Source organism: Cibotium barometz, chromosome 15, assembly GCF_041138505.1.
Source record: "Cibotium barometz isolate CiBa-2024 chromosome 15, ASM4113850v1, whole genome shotgun sequence".
Lineage (NCBI taxonomy): Eukaryota > Viridiplantae > Streptophyta > Polypodiopsida > Cyatheales > Cibotiaceae > Cibotium > Cibotium barometz.
In genome coordinates, this window is record NC_141060.1 from 5,176,930 (window position 1) to 5,194,849 (window position 17,920).

Sequence of the window (17,920 nt, forward strand, 5' to 3'; positions counted from 1 at the left end):
TTGAAGATAAAGGGCATTGTGGAATCCCTTGCATCTATTGGTGTGTCAGTAGATGATGATGACAAGGTGGAAGTCTGTCTACGTGGTCTCGGGCCACAATACAAGGCGTTTAAGACGTCTATCCAGACTTGGGAAAACATTCCCAACTTTACAGATTTGGTGTCTATGCTGATTATCGAAGAGAAGAGCTTGGGTGAAGACCAACAGTCTTCACAAAGCAAAAACAGTTCAGAGCAACAGGCCTTCTACACGAGTTCAGGAAGAGGACGAGGTAGAGGAGGCCGTGGACGCGGTCAAGGAGGTGGCCGAACAGGTAATCAGAATTATGGCCAGCAGCAGCAGCAACAACAACAGTCCCAGAATCAACAACAACAACAACACGCAGGTGGAAGAGGCAAATTCAGAGGCAGGGGGAGTCAAAGAGGCCGTGGAAATTGGCAAAGGCAATATAATGATGCACGTGAATGCTACTATTGTGGTAAGCCAGGACATGTGCAGTCAGAATGTTATAAGAAGCAGGCTGACATGCAAAATGGGAAAGTGCAGCAAAACAACTATGCATCCTCAAGCAGAAATAATGAGGACAATGAAAGGTTGTTTGTTATGCAGCATGTTGTAAATGCCATGTCTGAAAATGTTGATGCAGCACAAAAAGATAATGTTTGGTATGTGGATTCAGGCGCTTCGAACCACATGACGAGTCATGGAGAGTGGTTCAAGGAGATGAAGAACCCGGAAAGACCAGGTTTTGTGGAAACAGGGGATGACACTGCTCATCCAATTGCCCACGTTGGAGATGTGCCATTGTCTATGCAGGATGGCAAAGTGAAGTACCTTGCAGATGTACTTCATGTACCAAACATAACAAAGAATCTGGTTTCAGTTGGCCAGATGATTGAGCAGGGATTGCAGGTTCGGTTTAACCCTGATGGGTGTTATGTTGAAGATTTCAAAGACAAGTGCAGGTTGGTTGCAAAAGGCAACAGAGTGGGCAGAATGTTTACGTTGGATGTAGACATGCCTGAAATGAGTGCTGCGATGTTTGCAAATGGTTCAGGAGTTGTTGCAGACACAGACATATGGCATAAAAGAATTGGACATGTAAATGTGCAGAGATTGAAGTCTATGCAGGCAAAAGGAATTGTGACAGGGCTGCCAAAATTTAAAGTGGAAGGTATGCAGAAAATATGTGAAGCATGCCAATTTGGGAAGCAAACAAAGCATGTGTTTCCACGTAACAGGTATGTGAGCAGAAATGCACTAGATGTTGTGCATTCAGATGTATGGGGTCCTACAAAGACCGTGTCTATGGGAGGCTGCAGGTACTATGTCACTTTCATTGATGACCACACAAGGAAAGTGTGGGTATATTTCATGAAGGAGAAGAGTGAGGTGTTCACTCACTTTCAGAATTTCAGAGTTTTGGTTGAAAAGCAAACAGGGAAATATGTAAAGTGCCTAAGGTCAGATGGAGGGGGAGAGTACTTCTCCAATGAGTTCTCTGAATTCTTGAAGAAGAATGGTATTCGGAGACAGTTTACATGCAGATACACTCCGCAGCAAAATGGAGTTGCTGAGCGGAAAAACAGGCACATTGCTGAGATTGCGCGAGCATTGATGGAAGAGAAGAATATGCCGCATTGCTATTGGGCTGAGGCTGTTTCTACAGCAGTATACATCATGAACAGGACTCCAACTGCAGCCATACATGATGTAACTCCAGAGGAGAGGTTTACTGGCAGAAAACCAGATTTGTCTTATCTGAAAGTTTTTGGATGCATTGCATATGTGCATGTGCCAGATGAGCTGAGAACTAAGCTGGATCCGAAAGCTGAAAAATGTGTGTTTATTGGATATTCCCTTGAGCAAAAGGGATACAGGTGTTATAACCCTGCTACACGTGAGTTGAGGGTAAGCAGGGATGTTGTCTTTGATGAGATGAGCAGTTGGTATGCTGCTGAAAAAGAAGCTGTTGGGGCTGATGTGAGTGGAAGTGTGGTTGCACAGAATGCAGGTCAGCAATCACAGTCTTTGAGTGGACCAGGAGAGTCCTCATCTAGTGGGTCTACTGATAGACCATGGAGTGGCAGGCTGCGTCATAATACCAGCCCTGCAAATGTGGTTAGTACATCACGTAAAGGAAAGGAGAAAGTGGTTGAGCCCCTTGGTATGCCTGACATTTCTGCAGGGCATTCTCATGTTGATGGAGAGTCTAGTGGCTCAGATATGAGCCTTGATGAGGAGCTTGGGATCCCAGCTATGAGAACACCTGGTGTAAAGAAGGCTATGGAGGCCATGAATGAAAAGCTGCGAAGATCAGGGAGAGTGAAGAACCCTGTGCAGAGATTTACATATGATGGTTATGTGGCACATCACTATGCATATATGGCAAAGGTTGTGCAGGTTGTTGAACCCACATGCATTGATGAGGCTGTTGGAAATGTGAATTGGGAGAAAGCTATGGATGAGGAGATGGATGCACTATATGGAAATGAAACTTGGGATTTAGTGCAATTGCCAGAAGGCAAGAAAGCCATTGGATGCAAGTGGGTGTACAAAGTTAAACATAACAGTGATGGGAGCATAAACAGGTACAAGGCTAGATTGGTAGCCAAAGGATATGCGCAGACATATGGGATTGATTATGAGGAAACTTTCAGCCCAGTTGCCAAGATGGCAACGGTGAGAGTTGTGATAGCAGTGGCTACGTCAAAGCAATGGTCTTTACATCAGATGGATGTAAAGAATGCATTCTTGCATGGGGATTTGCAAGAAGAGGTGTATATGTTGCAGCCACCTGGTTATGAGGATGTGGGTCACCCCGAGCATGTTTGCAGGTTGAAGAAAGCCTTGTATGGCTTAAAGCAAGCACCAAGAGCATGGTCTGACAAGATTTTTGAATATCTTGTCACTATTGGCTTTCATGTAGCCAATGCAGATTTCTCATTGTATGTGAGACATGGTGATAGAGGAGTTGTGCTTGTTGTCATCTATGTAGATGACTTGATCATTACGGGGGACCATGATGCAGAGATCTTTGATGTAAAGATCTTGCTTAGACAGAAGTTCGAGATGAAGGATCTGGGGGAGCTCAGATATTTCTTGGGCATTGAGGTGATTAGGTCACCACATGGTATTGGATTACTGCAGAGACAGTATGGCTTGGACATGTTATCCAAGTATGGTATGACAGGCTGTAAGCCTATTTTTGTGCCATTGGATCAGAATGGCAAGTTGAGTGCAGATTCAGGAGAGATCTTGGAGGATCCTACTATGTACAGGAGCATAGTAGGAAGTTTGATCTACATGACGATCACCAGACCAGATTTGAGCTATGCTGTTGGGTTGGTGAGTCAGTTTATGCAGGTTCCACGGAAACCGCATTTAGATGCAGTGAGACGCATACTGAGGTATGTGAGGTCTACTTTGCATTGTGGACTATTCTATGAGACTGGGACAGAGATATGTGTACATGGGTACACAGATGCTGATTGGGCTGGTAGTATCTCAGACAGAAGATCTACCAGTGGATTCATGTTTTCTTTGGGGAGTGCTGCTGTGACTTGGAGCAGCAAGAAGCAACCTACGGTTGCTCTATCGAGTACAGAGGCCGAGTACAGAGGAGCTGCTATGGCAGCATGTGAGGTAGCTTGGTTGAGAAAGCTACTTGCAGATTTGGGTCTATCACTGGATAGACAAGTTGTCATTTTCTGTGACAACATTAGCAGTATACAGTTGGCCAGGAACCCAGTCTTTCATGCTCGTACGAAGCACATAGAGGTCCACTACCACTTCGTCAGAGAGAAGGTCTTGGCAGGAGACCTTGACCTTGTTTATGTCAGCACAGAGGATCAGGTAGCTGACATTTTCACCAAAGCATTGGGTACAGAGAAGCTCCGCAGATTCAGGGCTTCGCTTGGTGTACATGAGATGGAGTTGAGCTCGAGGGGGAGTGTTGAGATATCGAGCTCTAGTGAGGCGGTGGACACTGATGACCCGCCTGGGGGATAGGCCCCGCACTTACACCACTGGCATGGTTGGTGAGATCTTGGGTGATATGCGGCCAGTGGGATGACAGGCTGTGTGACAGCCACTCTAGAGACTGGCATAGTTATAGCGCCAGCTCATTTAGTCGGGTTCACACTATAGAGAACCCGTGTATGTATTGGTTGAGTACCTTTCATATTATTGTGTACTCTTATTCTTGTATATGGTGTGTTGAGTGTTGAGTAGAGAAGAAGAAGATTTTCAGCCTCTCACCTTGTGTGTTCTCTATTAGGGTTTTGTGAGTGTGTGTGTGTGCTTGCAAGAGCTCAAGCTCTCTTCCCCCCTGCATCTTTTCATGAAGCGTGTCAGGTCTATCCATATTTGCAAATTGTGGTAGCCCTGCCTTTAGTTCTCCATTGAGAAAAGCCCGAAGAGCTAAGAATAGCTCAGGATCTCCGTATAATTTGGATATAATCGTGGTTCTGATTTCAGAGGACATGAAATCCATTAGCTTAGACACATTCAACGGTACTTTTCGAGACATCGCCCCTTGACTAGGGACTGGTGAAGATGGAATCACTTCCTCTTCAATGGGGTCAGGCATTCCCTCACTAAACATTATTTCCAACAAGAAGGGTGTTTGCCCACTTCCGGATGTCCTATCCTCACTTTCTTCCCGAATGATACTAGGTATAGCTAACGGTTTATGGTTCCTGTGAGGCTGAACTTGTGTAGGAAACACTGTGTCTGGAATTTTGATTTTTCTCGGGTTTGGCTCCAGTTCTCTTTGTGTTTCTTCCACCAAACCCCTTAAGTGTTACACTTGTTCAATCTCCTCAACTGGGTTTGGGTAAGTTCCAATCTTTTTCTTGAGGGTTTTTGGCCCACGTGGCTTGTCTTGGGGAGTCTCAGTCAGTTTGGGTGGTCGAGAGGGCATTAACTGACTTGGTTGTGGGGCTGAGGAAGTTTCCTTCTGTTTCCCCTTGATTTATGTACTCACTTGATTCTCCTTCATTGAGCTCCCGAGTGGGTTCCTCCCTTAAGGTAGTGGCTTTGGTCCCCATGGTTTCTATTGAATCGGAATCATCTTCAGGATCATTCATATACACGGGGTCGTCTCCTGTCCCTATGTTAGTCTTTGAACTAGGCTTGGAGCTCGTGGCATTAAGCGATCTCTTCCGCCGTGTTTTCTTTTTCTTTGCCTGAGCGATTGATGCAGTATCCCTCTCTTCAAGAATGTAGTTTTGATTTTGAAGCATTGACCGTGTAACTACATTCGCGGGTACAACGGTGGGTGTGGTTCCTCGTGCTTGGTTGGTGACCTCAACCAAATTCAATGGCGTAATCTTGGGTGCATTAGGATTATGTGGACATTGAGCAATCAAATGATCTATGCCACAACGATTACATGTAAGTACCGGCATTCCCGATGTGCTCCCTTGATTTGGTTGCATTTGAGTAGAGATCTTCTGTAGCCTATTAGGGCACTCCGCTACACGATGCGGTCCACCACAATCGTAGCATTGAAGAGGTGGTCTCCTCGCCAAGGTATTAAGGTTTTACCCTCTTGTGTGGCGAGAGCAGCCGCTTGATATACAAGCTTGACTTGCCCGAAATGATCCTCCATGTAGTGCTGGGGAGTCATTTCAAACGTATCAATCCCGTATGGAGCAGTTGGGTCTATCTCCTCTTCATAATCCCCACACGCACTATGTGACTCACAACCCATCTGGTTTATTGGGGTAATCCTTGAGTGTGGAGGTTGTGGTCCTAGCGCACTGGCGGTGGTAACGGCATAGACTGGACTACATTCGGATTCCTTGGAACTATGTGCTATGACGGTTGCTCGACAGGTTGTGCAAGCATTAGCGCGGGTACTTGAGGTGTATTTGACCAGGCTAGTGGTGCCTGATTTGCTAACATCCGCTTAAGTACTAGGCAATCCTTAGATTGATGGCCATACTTACCACATGCATTGCAATTCCCATTGAATTTAACTCTGAATGTGGGACATTCACTCGTGCTATGTGGTCCTAAGCACACCGAACACCATTGTTGCTCTCTCCTTGGGTACATATGGCTATTCTGAGGAGCTCGATTACCCCTAAAGTATTCTTGGAGAGCCTTAGTAAGGTCGGTCACAGACATTTCAGATATCTTGGGCTCCTTGGCAATAGGTTTTACCGTCATTGGTTCGTGCCCAGATACTTGCGAACTAACGGATTTTGTTTCTGAAGACACCTGCAATCATCAAGTTGTCTTCTAACTGGATTGCATTGGCAGTGACTGCTTCCCACGTTGTAAGACCTCTAATGACTAGGCCATTGTAAATGTCCTCGTGGCGCAATCCTCGGATGAATCTATCGAGGAGTTGGTTGTTATTGAAGCGTTCATCGGGAGTGCAGCGAGAATTTAGATGCTTCAATCGACTTATAAAGTCTCTCACTGACTCCCCTTCCTCGCGTTCAGCTTTTTGGAGTTGAGATGCTACCCCCCACCAAAGCACACCCTCGCGTATGTATTCTTTCAAGAACAATCTCTTGAGAGTGGGGTAGTGAGTGTGCTCTTCAACCCTTAAGGTTCGATACCAATCTCCGGCCTTCCCACTCAAGGTTAAGCCTAAGGCTTTACACTTATGCAACTCATTGTGCTCTTCCAAGGAATCACACACGTGTTCAAAGACTTCAATGTGCTTCCTAACATCCTCGTTTTACCACTAAAGTTTTGAGTGAGCTTAGCCACTTGTACTGCCTTGCTTCTAGGTTCTCTCTCGGGCATGCCCCGCATGTTTTCCGTAATGGATCGTCCGATCGTCTGAGCAAACGCTGCGAGATCACCTAAGTGAGTAGGCATAGTTGGTGGAGGCACTTCTGGGCTAGCCTGGCTGATAGGAGTTGGCGTTGGTCTGAGTATGTTGGCAAATGACGTAGGATATGATATGTGACTAGGCCTAGCTCCTCTTGGATAAGGGTTGTGATAAGGCGGACGTGGAGTATACGCCATTGGCATACTAAGAGGCGTAGGAGCTACATGAGCATGAGTAGCGATAGGTACATATGGTTGATAGGCACCGGCACGCACTGTTGTATGTACTGTTCCACTAGGTAGCGGTGTCGTACTAACTACAATGGTAACAGGTGCGCTTTTTGTCATGCTCATCATTGGGGTAGGCATTGTGGATTCCTTAATGGAAAGTTGAGCCAAGGTTGGAAAGCTAAAGTTACTGCTCGTGGGCTCAACCTGCATTGAGACTCCAGGCGAAACAACATACGAAGGGTCTATGGGACTCACCGAGGGAGTCTCCAATTGTGATAGGGTTGGTTGTTTGGCCTTGCCCGTATCCAAAAATCTCATAGGGCCAGTGGAAACTAAGTTCACTCCCCTATTTTGCCTCTCAAATTGGATAATTCTATGAATAACCTCACATATCATTTGCTGTTGCTCTTCTAGATTAGTGGCGCTAGATGTAGATCGTAGGACTTCTAACCAACCTACATGGTATGTGTAACCCGTGTATAGGTCAGTTAGAGTCTCTGTGTGTAGATCATATTCCCAATTTTCATTGAGAAATATCCCATCTAGACTTGGTGTGCCAAACGGTTCTCTTGAAGTGGACGCAATGTCACTTCTTATGGATTGGCTTCTAGGGACCTCTACTTTAGGAAGAGCATCGGAATGTGGTAGCTCAGTAGGGCCCTCATTAAACGAAGTGGGTAGAATATCCACATGGACACTCTTTGGGAGGGTAGGGTCTACATGAGATGTGAATTGCGAATCCACTACCCCACCTTCTTCATTTACTTCGCTTGTCGCATGTTCAGAGCATGTAGCTCTACTAAAGGTCTCTATTAGATGACTAAACATGCTAGATCCGGGTTGTGGGGCCCAACCTGGCATGTTTTGGCTTGTCTCCTCAGGGTTCTTGGTAGGGTGTCCTTCCATGGCTTCTGAGTCAGAGGACGAGTCACTATCCACTATTCGTGGATCTTGGGTTGCACTCCCTTGGGTTCCAGCCGAAGGCCAAGATGCTAACGTGGAGGGATGGTGTGAGCCTGCGTAAACTGAAACACTTTCTAGTGGTTCACGCAGTGGTTTCTTGGGTATTTTGCACCTCGTTTTTACTTGTTTTTAGATTGTTTTTAACCCGTTTTTGACCCCCTTACTTACAGTTCGAACCTGAACTAGGGCGTGTGATAGCTCGAAACGAGCGTATCGTTCAAAGGGTCCTAGTGTGCTTTACAGCACCGTGTTCGCCTATCCAGAGCTCCTATGGTCCTTAAAACAGTCCGTTTCCCTTGGGGGGAAGGGGCAAAAGCCTATTTGCTTGTGGAGGAAAGGGTGAGGGCTTTATCCCACATGCTCACTTTACTCCTTGGGGAGTGGGCTACATATAGGGCACAACTTCCCATAAGCTCTCACTTGAAAGAAAGCTATGGAGGCTCACTCTCCTATATATATATATCAAAAGACCGAGGCCGAGGTCGGGGTCAATTGGAATTTTTTCTTTTCAAAAAATTTTTCTCCAATTAAAAAATCTTTTCTCTCCACACGTTTGGTTTTTTTCTTCTTAAAAAAAATTAATTTTTTATTTTTATTATTTTTATTTTATTTTTTCAAAATTAATTTTTTCTTTTTTCTTTTTTTTTGTTTGGGATAAGTTTTCTAGGGTTTCTATCTAGGGTTCAGCCTTGGCCGCGGTGCAGTTCGCACACACACAGGTCTAGGGATTCAGAAACCCCCCCTCACACGCAGAAACCAGATAACAGAATGCACGCCCACATGCGGAGCGGACAAATAACAAAAGAAACAGAAATGCAGAAGACAAATTGCAGAAACAGAGATTGAAAACCACAGAAACACCTCAACAGCAACACAGACGCCTTTCCTACAGTGTAAATTAAACTTCACGCAGCAGCCCGAGCTACAAACTGGAGCTTGGTGTAGGGCAACTCCCCGGCAGCGGTGCCAAAAATGTGCGCTTTTGCCGCACAGGTCGTAGCTGGGGACTTGCCAGACACCGTATGCGAGCCACGAATGGTTGCAAGCATACAACCAGGGAAGGAAGCTCAAACAGAATGCAAGGGTGTGTCACTCACCGCTCAACCGCCGCCTTGAAGGATTCCCGCGTCGCAGACAGCCGTGAAGAAGGAGCCGCCGTCGCCGCTCTGCTGCCTCTCCGCCGTCGTGCCGCTACACAGTGCTCGATCGCTCTCTCACTCTCTCTCTCTCTCTCTCACACACATGCAGGAGAAGGAAACCAAAGAGATAAGGCAAGAGCACTCTTGTATTCACAACACATGAGAATGAGGATTTTAGGGTTACATTTGACTCTTATAGGTGACTTGGTCGTTCACACTTGGGCGCCCATACATGGCCGGCCGATCCTAACCCTTATCGTACTAATATTCAAGGTGCGCCTCTCATCGACGATCACCCAATCCCTTCATCCTTAACATATGGTGCCGACAAGCCCGGCCCATGACTCAGAATATTTAAATTAATGACGTAAAACATAGTACGTCTCAATGTCCATCATAGGTTAACAAAGATCTTGTTTTACCCTCTTTTGGCGTAGAGAGAGAAAATGTCTAGAGAAAGATAATCCAAAATTGAGATATCTTTGGATATAAAAATCCTCCTAGTGTCTAAAATGGATTCCCCTCAAATAGAAGTTAAAAATGAACTTTCCAATGTGCATTAGGAATAAACTGAAAATAATATAAGGGACCTTAGCCTAAGGGTCTACATTTTCAGAAATTTTTGGATTGTGGTCCAATTAAGGTTCTAATGGATCAAGTGGATTAATCCAAGTGTTGGGATGAGATAAATCCAAAATAATAAAATAAAATATCCAAAAATGAATAAATGCTCACATAAGATGAAGAGTTGACTGAGTATAAGGTTTATTAGTTAAAAATTATGAGATATTACTAAAAAAATGAGATATTTTAGAATAATGATGTATTTTTAACACCTTGGTAAGGAAAGGGGGACTCTTGAGGTAGGAGCCTCTTTCACATGTGTGGAAGGGTTTTTAATTGAAAATAATTGTGATATTTTTATCTCTCCTCTCTCCTGGATCAAACCAAATAAAAAAGAGAGCCAAACTGGTCCAAATCTTGTCCAATTTGAGTCAAACTAAACCTAAAAAATTCTAGAACCCAGTTGGACTTGGTTAGTGGCCTCCCTCACCTATAAATAGACCCTTAGTTATTTGTAATTGAATATTGGAGGTATACCATGCTAGTATTATATTAAAATAATCATATTTTCTATTATCCCTTAAATTTTTCTCTCTCTTGGGAGCTTGGAGCACTCTCTCTCGACAACAACTCTTGGAGTTGCTCTTCTCCTCTTGGTGGACCAATTGATTGGTCAGGGGCTTCACTGCAGTTAGAGAATCAAGCCAAACTTAGAGGTAAAATCAAATTTTATGGATTTTTTTATTTTTTCTCAATAACTTTCTTCTTCTCAATCCCTCTCAAGCTTGAGAAGCTTTGAAAATGATTGATTTAATTCAAATCAAGCTTTTCCTAAGTTTCTTAATGTTTAATCAGCATTAAGTTAATCTTTATGCTTATTTGTAATGCTTTCTTTAAGTAAATCTCTCTCTCTAAAAGAAAGGCCAACTTTATGGCTAAATTCCTTGAAAAAGGATGCTTCTCAATGATAGTCTCTTAATTCAAAGCTAAACTCTAGGCTTGATAAGCTGATAGTCTCAATGATAGTCTCTTAATTCAAAGCTAAACTCTAGGCTTGATAAGCTAGAGATTAAGGAAATGATATTTTCATGATTTTATACTATTAAAATAATCATAAATTCTTTTAGATTATTTATGAGTGGTTAAATATTACTCTAATTCATTCTAAATGAGAAATGGATTATCCTATCAATTTGGGAAAAGTAGAATGTTGAAATTAGCTTAATCTAGTGGGATAATCATAGTTATGTTTAATTTTATGGTTAAAATTATGATTTAAATTCATAGTTTGATTTTAAGCATAAAGGAGGAACTACTATCATATTTTCATTACAAGCTTTTATTCTTTAATTTTTTTTGAGAATTATCAGTAATAGCAGCGAAGCTATGATAAAAAAATTTAGAAAATAATACATATCTTATTTTTATGCATAATGCTAAAAGAGGACTTCCTACCATATTCTAGGATTGGACATCCTATGCAAAAAAAATTATTTTCATCATATTCATGAGAATTTTTTTTTGTAATTATGCATAATTAATTAATTATGAGAAAATAGTAATTTTTGGTAAATTTATTTTTATGCAGAAAGAGAAATTTCCATATTAATTGAGATCCAAGTAATTAAATGGCAAAAGAGGAGTTTTAGGTAAATTTATTTTTATGCAAAAAGAGGAATTTCCATGATATTTGAGATCCAAGTAATTAAATGGTAAAAAAGGTATTCTTGGCATAATTTAAATTATGAGTATTTATCAAAAGTGGAATTTGGGCATTATTAATTTTATTAGGAAATATGGGTAGAATTGATTTTTGTAAATCCCATGAATCTTTTACTAAAAAAAAGAAGAATATTGAATATATTTCACTTGAGAAATTTGACAAAGAATATGAAAATATCCATCAGAAAAAAGCACCTTTAACTAGGCCAAGCAATTGGCAGAAACTTAGAAAAGTCCTATCGATATATCGAAAGTAAAAAACAATACTAATGGATGTGAATGCAATGTGATAAGATGTGAATGCGATGTGATAAGATGTGAATGTAATGTGATAAGATGTGAATGCGATGTGATAAGATGTGAGTGGATGTGATGAGATGTGATGTGATGTAAATGGATGTGGATGTAGATGTGATGAGATGTGGATGAGATGTGACGTGGTGTAAATGGATGTGGATGTGGATGAGATGTGACATGATGTAAATGGATGCGGATGTGGATGAGATGTGATATGATGTAAATGGATGTGGATGTGGATGTGGATGAGATGTGGATGACATGTGATGTAAATGGATGTGGATGTGATGAGATGTGGATGACATGTGATTTGATGTAAGTGGATGTGGATGTGAATGTGATGAGATGTGGATGAGATGTGATGTGATGTAAATGGATGAGAATGAGATGTGATGATATGTGAAAGGATGTGATGTGATGTAAATGGATGAGAATGAGATGTAATGTGATATATATGCATGTGAATGAATGTGGGATGTGAATGGGTGTGATGAATGTGAATGGATGTGATGATATGTGAGTGGGTGTGGTGAGATGTGAACGTGATGTAATGAGATGTGAATGGATGTGATGTGATGTGGTGAGATGTGAATGTGATGTAATGAGATGTGAATGGATGTGATGTGATGTGGATCTGGTTAGATATGAATGGATGAGATATTATGTGGATAGATGAGATGTATTGTGATGTGGACTTGGGTAGATGTGAATGGATGTGAAGTGATGTAAATAGATATGAATGTGATGTGATGGTATGTGGATGTGATGTGGATCTGAATGAATGTAGATGGATGTGATGTGATATGAATGGATGAGATGCAATGTGGATATGTTGTGATGTGATGTGATTAGGATAGATGTAATAAGCTGTAATATGATGTGATTGGATGAGAATGGATGAAGGATGATGGGAATACATATGGCTGGATGTGGAATAAGCAATGTGAATTGATGTAGAAAAATATGGAATAACGAGAAATGATGCGGAACAATGTGGAAAGATGAGAGTTCGTTTTAGAAACTGTATTTATGACATGTTTTTAAATGACTGTTTTATGTCAAGAATACTGGGGAAGCATTTTGATCATCTTGTGGATGAGGTCGTAGAGATCTAAGCGATAAAGTTGCAACACCTGATGGAGAGTCAACAGAGGACGTCTCGCGTAAGGTCTTGACCAGCCTCGGTTCGATTTAAATAGTGAGCTTCCGTGTATGGTGGATGAGGGACCAAGGAAGCGGCCTATGAGTGAAGCGCTATATAACTTGCGAAGGAGCCTAGATAGTGCTGACCATACGATTCTCGGGCTCTGGGTCACCGAAGATACCCACGCGTGTGTCGAGGAAGAAAATGGAATAAGGAGTTAGAGTTGTTTTCTGAACTTGGGTATGGATCTGGTTGATTGGTCTTGCTGGGTCAACGGACGAGTCCATGGCTCTTTTATATGGATCTGTTGGTTGATCTTGCTAATCTTCAATAGAGAGTCCATTTGGAATTTTTATTCTTAAATGCTACTATGGGGCCATTATTAATTTAAAATTACGTGAAAAGAATGGCCATATGACTATTCTTGGAAGCCTTGGGGTCAGTTGTGCATGAAAACAATGGTTCTTACACCTATTGGGCAATTCTTCGATGCCCCATGGCCATTCCAAACTAGCCTTGAGGCTTTGAGTTATTCAAGAATGGCCCTTGGGCCATTCTTTCACCTATTGTGCATGAAACAAATGGCCCTATGGCCATTCTTGGATGCCCAATGGTCATTCCAAAATAACCTTGAGGCCCTAGGGTCATGCAAAAATGGCTCTTGGTCCATTCTTCAAGTTGTGCATGAAAAGAATGGCCCTAGGGCCATTGTTGATGCCTAATGTCCATCCCAAAATGACCTTGAGGCCTTGGGGTCATGTCAGAATGGCCCTTGTCCTTGGGTCATTCGTCCGCCTGATGTGCATGAAAATAATGGCCTAAGGGCCATTCTTGGAAGCCCCATGGCCATTCCAAAAGGACCTTGAGGCCCAAGGGTCATACGAGAATGGTCCTTACACATGTTATGCATGGTAAGAATGGTCCTAAGGCCATTATTGGACGCCCCATGGTCATTCTAAAATGACCTTAAGGCCTTCGGTTCATGCAGGAATGGTCCTTACACCTGTTATGCATGAAAAGAATGTCCCTAGGATCATTACTGAATGCCCCATGGCCATCCCAAAATGACCTTCACGCCTTGGAGTCATGTAAAAATGGCCCTTGGGCCATTCTTCCACCTGTTATGCGCCCTAGGGCCATTCTTGGATGCCCTATGGCTATTCCAAAATGACCTTGAGTCATGCAAGAAGGGTCCTTACACATGTGCATGGCAAGAATGGTCCTAAGGCCATTCTTGGATGCCCCATGGCTATTCCAAAATTACCTCGAGGCCTTAGGGTCATGCACGAATGGCCCTTACACTTGTTGTGCATGAAAAGAATGGCCCTAGGGCCATTCTTGTTTGCCCCATGGCCATCCCAAAATGACCTTTAGGCCTTGGGGTCATGCAAGAATGGCCCTTGGGCCATTTTTTCACCTATTGTGCATGAAAAGAATGGCCCTAGGGCCATTTTTGGATGCCCAATATCTATCCCAAAATGACCTTGAGGCCTTGGGGTCATGTAAGAATGGCCCTTGGGTCATTCTACCACTTGTTGTACATGAAACAAATGGCCCAAGAGCCATTCTTGGAAGCCCCATGGCCATTCTAAAATGACCTTGAGGCCCAAGGGTCATACAAGAATGGTCCTTACACATGTTGTGCATGGTAAGAATGGTTCTACGGCCATTCTTGAATGCCCCATAGCCATTCCAAAATGACCTTGAGGCCTTGGGGTAATGCAGGAATGGTACGAATGGTACTTACACCTGTTATGCATGAAACGAATGGCCCTAGGGCCATTCTTGGATGCCCTATGACCATCCCAAAATGACCTTGAGGCCTTGGAGTCATGCAAGAATGCCCCTTATGTTGAAATATACAAGTGAAAAGGGTGTGTGTGGGAACAAGCTCTTGGATAGAGGCTGTAAAAGAGGAGATGTAATTGTGAAAGAACCTGTGAAAAGGTTAGGAGAATCTACTGGGAGAGAATAATGGGTAGCATGAGGGAATTTAGGAGTGTGGAGATATTCTGGGAGATATTCAGGGAAAAGAGAAGAGGTGGAGAGAATCAGGCAAGAGGTGGAGATATTCAGGGAGTGAATCATGGAGAAATCAAGGGGATTTGATGCTTGATGTAAACACTATAAATTGAGGCATAGCCCTAATGAGAATTTGCTGGTTTTTGAGTATCCATGCCTACATTAATCTATGTGCTAATTATTCACTAATTACGTCTTAATCACTTGCTAATCACTTTGTTAATTATGTTGATTCTAGTGTTTGATCCACCATAGCTCATCATTTAGCTCAAATTTCAACATGGTATCAGAGCCATACCTAGAATCAACCAGATTTATGAGCCCATTAGTGAATTAATCAGGATTAGTAAGATAATTAGCAAAAAAAAATCAGTTTTTAGTGAGTTTTTACTCTTCCCCTTCACCCCCAGCCAGTGGAGGACTCTATTCTCCATGCACAGTCAACATTAGGCTATGCCCTCTTAGCACAAGCTAGCTAATACATCTAGCTACAAGCACATCAAACGGCGCAGCAAAACGCGAAGGCGTTTAGGAGAAATCGCCGTTTTCTTCAGCATTGATTTTTCTGAGTATTCTGCAGATCTTGAGCTCATCAAATCAAATTGAGCTAATTCCTCTTAGCCCCGGGGGTTTTCAAGCATGCTCTACAAGCTGGTGAAGACAGAAATCAATTTCATCAAGTCTACAGAGAGATCCAAGCTCTTCATCAAATCTGCAGGTGACTTTGGTAAAACAGAGATTAAGCTTTCATTATTTGGTCAAATCTTGTGTTTCTTGGCTTAATCCTCTACTAGACTCATTGCTATTGATGCCTTTGAAAGCATTTGAGCTCATTTGAAGTGGAAGGCACCAGATCTAGGCTCCCCGCATACTCTGTTTTCTGCACACAAACCAGAGCATTAATTTGCTAATCAGTGATTAATCAGTGCTAATCACTGTACTTTGGTGCAATTGAGGGTTCAAATTAACCATTAGGTATCTGATACAGATCCCTAAAGCTTCAGATTGCAAATCGGAGTTGGTTTGATACTCCAACCATCCCGTACAAATTGGTTACTCTCAATTTAATGTAATTTCTGGTGATTTTATGCTGATAAAATTGTTGTAATCATCTATTAAACACCAGATTGAGTTGTAAAAGGGTAGACACTGCCCTTGAATCTTGAATTTGGATCAAGAGGTAAGACCCCCTTCACATCACCATGAATTCAGCATAGGAAATAGCCAAATTTAATGGAGAACAGTTTTATACATGGCAAACAAAAACCATGTATTTGCTGATGAGGAAAAATTTGTGGGGATTAGTTGAAGGGAGAGATGAATGCCCAGAGAGAGGGGAAAATGAGTGGAAGAGTAGGAATGAAAAAGCATTGGGGCTTATTGCACTCAGTTTAAATGATGAGATCATTCATCATATCACATGGATACAGTGGACAAAAGATGCATGGGATGAACTCAATAAATTATTTGGTACACAAGCAAAAAATTCCAAGATAAATCTATTAATGCAATTCTACAAACTGGACATGAAGGAAAGTGAACCTTTAATCACACACTTGAACAAATATAAAAGCATTAAGCAACAGCTGGCAGCTATTGGCAAAAAGGTAGAAGATGATGAAGCATTAGCTGTACTTTTGAAGAGTGTGGACAAAGGAGATTATGAAAACATTGTAGCAACACTAAAGAATGTACCTGAACTGAAGATACATGAGATAGAAGCAGCTCTACTAGAGCAAGAGAGCAGAGGCAAAGAGAAGAAAGAGCTCGACTCAACAGCAGGAGAGGAAAAAGCATTCTTCACCCGAGGAGGATTCTCTCGAGGACGAGGACGAGGAAGAGGCAGAGTAGGAGGGAGGACCTTCACTTGCCACAAATGTGGAAAGCCAGGACACATGGCGAGAGACTGCTACAGCAAACCCAGTGAAGAAGGAACGACATCGGCAAACTTCATGGAGGCTCCAAGAGAAGTGGAGTCGGATCATCTTTTCTAAAAGAGAGAGAGAGAGAGAACCCACAACCCAATGTAACCTGCCCCAATAAAGTAAAACCACCTCTGAGCCACCGATGATGTAGGCCAAGTGGTAGATGTATATGTGAGCACTTTAGTCAAGGTCGCGGGCACTTATAGTAGCCTTGGACACATAGAGAGAGAGAGTGTCAAGGACTATGGAGTTTAGGGACTTGAGGCACTGGTCGCGGGCTATCAAGTAAGAGGGAAACTTGATACAGGGTCCAGGTGTGTTAGGATTATTCACTTGAGGGGAGGTGTTGAAATATACAAGTGAAAAGGGTGTGTGTGGGAACAAGCTCTTGGATAGACGCTGTAAAAGAGGAGATGTAATTGTGAAAGAACCTGTGAAAAGGTTAGGAGAATCTACTGGCAGAGAATAATGGGTAGCATGAGGAAATTTAGGAGTGTGGAGATATTCTGGGAGATATTCAGGGAAAAGAGAAGAGGTGGAGAGAATCAGGCAAGAGGTGGAGATATTCAGGGAGTGAATCATGGAGAAATCAAGGGGATTTGATGCTTGATGTAAACACTATAAATTGAGGCATAGCCCTAATGAGAATTTGCTGGTTTTTGAGTATCCATGCCTACATTAATCTATGTGCTAATTATTCACTAATTACGTCTTAATCACTTGCTAATCACTTTGTTAATTATATTGATTCTAGTGTTTGATCCACCATAGCTCATCATTTAGCTCAAATTTCAACACCTTAGGCCATTCTTGCACCTGTTGTGCATGAAATGGTGGATATTTGAGGCCTTGGGATCATGTAGGAATTGTCCTTACACTAGTTATACATGAAAAGAATGGCCCTAGGGCCATTCTTGGATTCCCAATGGCCATCATGAAAAATGACCTTGAGGCCTTGGGATCATGCAAGAATGACCTTGAGGCATTGGGGTCATGCAATAATGGCCCTAGGGCCATTCTTCCTCATGTTGTGCATGAAAAAGAATGGCCCTACGACCATTCTTGGTTGACCCCATGACCATTCCAAATGACCTTGAGGCCTTGGGGTCATGTAGGAGTGG